This window comes from Tupaia chinensis, unplaced genomic scaffold (genome assembly GCF_000334495.1).
Source record: "Tupaia chinensis unplaced genomic scaffold, TupChi_1.0 Scaffold000566_1, whole genome shotgun sequence".
NCBI classification, from domain to species: domain Eukaryota; kingdom Metazoa; phylum Chordata; class Mammalia; order Scandentia; family Tupaiidae; genus Tupaia; species Tupaia belangeri.
This window is the reverse complement of record NW_006160079.1, coordinates 955,507-960,438: the sequence shown is the minus strand read 5'-3', so window position 1 is coordinate 960,438 and position 4,932 is coordinate 955,507.

The following is a 4,932-nucleotide window of genomic DNA, read 5'->3' as shown; positions in this document are numbered from 1 at the left end:
TCTTTCTGGACTTGCCCCTACTTTTAAGTTGGTCATTCTCTTGGCTGTTTTTTGTACTTTTATTTCTATGTGTCTGACTTTACTTTTCCTGGCATAGCACTCCCTTCAGAACTTCTGGGAGAGTTGGTCTGGTGTTGGTAAATTCTTTTAGGTTTTGTTTATCTGAGAATGTTTTTGTCTTTTAGTCTCATATCAAGGATAATCTTACTAGCTAGGTATAGTATTCTTGTTTGAAATGGTTTTTCACTTAACACTTTGAATATATTTTCCCATTCTTTCCTTGCTTGCATTGTTTCTGATGAGAGGTCTGATGTTAGCCTGATGAGATATACTTTGAAAGTAACTTGACATTTCTCTCTTGCTACCTTTTTTTATTTTGGAGAGGTTTTTGCTATAGGGCGCATGCGCTCGCCAGAAAGACAGAGAGAGACATAGAGACAGAAAGCAAGAAATCACCCCCCAGGGAGGATGGTCACGCCGCAATCCCTTCTCCTCCATTCTCCTCTCGGGATCTTGGGCATGCACGCACACGAGCCCAGCGTGAGTTTTAAGCCACTGGGTCCGGGATGCGTACCGCGGTTGACTACGTGGGAGTCCAGTGACATAGCCATTACGCTAACTGCTGGTTCCCCTCTCTTGCCAACTTTAGTATCTTGTCTCTGTGGTGTTGGTCAATCAGGCTATGATGTGCCTTGGAAAAGATCTTCTTGGATTGATTCTATGTGGGGTCTTTTGTATTTCTTGGGTCTGGATATTTGAATGCCTCTCTAGGTTTGGAAAGTTTCTTTCTAGGATTTCATGGAATACATCATCAATGCCCCTATTATTTTCTTCACCCTCTGGGATACTGATTATCCAGACGTTTGGACGTTTAATGGTATCTAGTATTACTTGTATATTATTCTCATTTTGGGGGTTATTTTCTTAATCCTTTTGGTGAATTTTCTAGGTTAGAGGTTCTTCTATATCTGAGATTCGATCTTCTGCATAATCTAATCTGCTTTTAATTAAACTTTCAAGGGAGGTTTTGATTTCCTATATTTCAGCCTTCATCTCTAACAATTATGTTTGATTTTTAAAATGGTGTTTATTTTCTCTTTCAGATCGTTTAAGAATTTCTTCACCTCCAGGAACTCGTCTCTTCTCCTGCATCTTCTGAAGTTCATTGTCTTTTTTTCTCTTGCATCTCTGTTAGCTTTGTCACTATGAATATTCTAAATTCTTTATCTGACTTTTCCACCTGTTCTATTGTATTGTCTCTGGAGGATGAGGACTTATTCTTTTCCCTTGGAGGAGAGATATATTCTTGACCTCTCATATTTCTTATTCTTCTGTCATGGTTTCTGGTTATCTAATGGATTATGCATTTTCCCCTAATTTTTGGAGTTAAAGTTGAGCGTTCAGAGGCTTGCAGAAAGAGGTGACCTTCAATCTCTCTGCAGTATCATTTTTCTCACTTTGTACAGCATATTCTGTGAAAATTGAGAATTGATCTGTTCCTGGCTAGATCTTGGGGTCAGGAGGGTGAAGTCTGGGCAGAAAATCTTCAGTTGTTTTAGTTCTGAAAGGCGCCACTCAGAGCTCAAATGTAGATGGCTTATGATTCACACAGTGCACATTCTATTAGATGGGTGAGTGGAGGGAGGTAGAAAAAAATACAAGCTAAATTTAGCTATGAGAAGGGCTATGAAGGCAATAAAGCAGAGTGAAATAGTTCTGACTAGGTGGTTACTTTGATAGGGTGGTAAGAAAGGCCTCTTTGAGAGGTAACATTTGGCTAAGACCTGAAGGATAAAAAGAAATCAGTTTTGCAAAGATCTATGGGGGAAGAGTAAGAGTCCTAGGCATAGGAAATAGTGAGCAAGTACAATGGCCCTAGAGTGTGAACAAGGTTAGTGTTTTAAAGAATAAACAGTCAGTGTGCCTGGAATGCTGGAGCAAGGGAAGAGTAAGAGGAAATGGGATCAGAGATGTAGATAGGGGCAGATCATGTAGACTCTAATGAGGAACTTGTCAATTCTATCTGCTCTCTTTCCACCATGTCTTCTGTATCCAGCCTTTGTCCTCAGTGCCAGAGGCACCCTGGTTCATATTTAATTCCTTTCCACAGGATATCAGGTAAAGGAAATCCTTCCTCTATTCTCTTAATATTTCCACCTATACTAGTGTCAGGTAAATCTTTCTAAAGTCTAGTATCATCATAAACCTTTTCATCTTAAAAACTATCAATTCCTCCACCTCCTCCCAATTGGCTACCAAACTATGACATTCAGGATCACATACTATGATCTCAACTTGTCTGCCATGTTGTCTTCCCCTTCATATCCATTCTCAAGCCATGCCCCTGGCATGCTCCTTTAGTTCCCTCAGCCAGAAGTGGAGGTAGGACTGCTCTTGAATGTAAGGGATCCAGCTTTAAGTTCCAGCTCTTCAGTTCTTAGATGCAGGAAAATTATTTACCCTTTATGGGCCCGATATGGTTTGGGTGTTCCCACCAAAATTGATGCTGTAAATTGGCACCCAATGTGGCAGTGTTGGGGAGATAGGGCCTAGTGGGTGGTGTTTGGACATGGGGAGGATCCCTCATGAATAGATTAAAGTTGTCTCTGTTCTCCTTAGCTCCTATGATAGCACATTTGGATAAAGCAAATCACCAACCTGCAGATTTCTTTCTCTTTGGGGACACCCACTTTCCTTTCCACTTCCCTTAGTTATATTGTGAAATAGCATTGGAAGCTAACCAGTTGCTGACCCCATGCTCTTGGACTTTCCATCCACCAGAATCATGAGCCAAATAAACTTTTTTATTTTATTTTTTTTTAGTATGTTATAGGACACATGCACTCACCAGAGAGAGAGAAAGAAGGAGAGAAAGAGAGATAAAGTGATAAAGTACCTCCTCTGGGGAGGAGAGGGTGAACATGCCTCAATATCTTCTCCTCCATTCTCCTCTTAGGATTTTGGGCACAAATACATGTGCCTGGCATATTTTTCAAGCCACCAGGTCTGGAAATTGAACCATGGTTAGAGATGTGGGATCCAGTCACTTTAACCACCATTCCACAGGCTTGCCCAATAAAACTTCTTTTCTTTATAAATTACCCAGTCTTGGATATTCAGCAACACAATAGACTGATCTTTGCTAGCAGATGGTATATCACAGAACATTTGGTAGACAGGACTGAGTTAGGAAAATTCATGTGTGAATTGTGTGCCGGGTGTTTGATTTTCAACAATTTGAATAGTTGACATGTAAATATTTTCTTAAAAATATTTTAGGGAACCAGCAGTTAGCTTAATGGCTATGTCACTGGACTCCCATGTAGTTGACCATGGTTCGCGTCCCGGATCCGGTGGCTTAAAACTCACGCTGGGCGCGTGTGCGTGCATGCCCAAAATCCCGAGAGGAGGACAGAGGAGAAGGGATTGCGATGTGGCCATCCCCTTTCTGTCTCTCTGTCTCTCTCTGTCCTTCTGGCAAGTGCACGTGCCCTATAGCAAAAACCTCTCCAGAAAAAAAAAAAAAAAACAGGACGATGGAGAAGAAAAAAATATTTTAAACCATACTGTCTTTGTTGTTACAGAGTCACAAATAACATTATACAAAATTATAAAAAATATTTTGAATATTATCTTTAAAATTCAGTATTTTGAAATTTTGAAAGTTGTTTATTAACTGTCAAGAACTACAGAGTGAGCAAACATTTTTTGATATGTAAAGTAAATGTTTGTGGAAAAATGTAAAAATAAATAAAATAAAATAAATATTCACCACTATAGCTTGAATATTTCTACTTCCTCCAAAATTCACATTGAAATTAATTCCAATGCAACAATATTAAGAGTATGGCCTTTGGAAAGTGATTAAGTCATGAAGACTCTTCCCTTATGAATAGGATTAGTACTCTTATAAAAGGTCTTGAAGTTGAAGGGAGTGCCCTCTGCCATTTCATCCCTTCCACCATGTGAGGACATAGTGTTCATCCCCTCTGGAGGTTGCAATAACAAGGAACCATCTTGCAAGTACAGAGCAGCACTCACCATATACCAATCCTGCAGGCATCTTGATCTTGGATTTTCCAGTCTCTCAAGACTGTAGAGACATAGATTTTTTTTTTTTTTCTGAGAGGGATTTTTGTTATAGGGCACATGCACTTGACAGAAAGACAGAGAGAAACAGAGAAACAGGAAGTGATAAATCACCCCCCAGGGGGGATGGCCATGCCACAGTTTTTTCTACTCCAATCTCTTCTCGGGATCTTGGGCACACACACACATGCACCTGGTGTGAGTTTTAAGCCACCAGGTCTGGGACTTGAACCACGGTCAACTATGTGGGAGTCCAGCAACATAGCCATTATGCCAACTGCTGGTCCTGATAGATTTCTAATGTTTATAAATTACTCAGTCAGTGGAATTTTGTTATAGCAGCACAAACATACTAAACAGAAAATGGTTCCAGAGAAGTGGGGTGTTGTTGTAACAAATACCTGAAAATGTGGAAGAAACTTTAGAACTGGGTAATAAATAGAGGCTAGAATAGTTTTGAAGTGCATGTTGGAAAAAGCCTAGATTTCCATAAATGGAGAGTTAAGGATATCTAAATAATCATTGACAGACATTGGAAAAAATAAGCACAACAAAGACCATTCTGATAATGTCTTAGAAGAAAACAAGGACTCTCTTATTGAAAACCGGATGAAAGGTCACCCTTGTTACAAAGCAGCAGAGAACTTGGCTTAACTGTGTTTGTACCCTATTGCTAAAAGCATAATTTAAGAGAAATGATGTAGGATATTTAACAGAAAATAAAAATCTAAACAAAAGTGTTCAAGGCAATGCATGACTTCTCTTAACTGTGTATATAGGTTGAGGTAACTGCATATATAGATTGAGTAGCTTTTTTTTCCCTTTAGTGTATATAATATATAT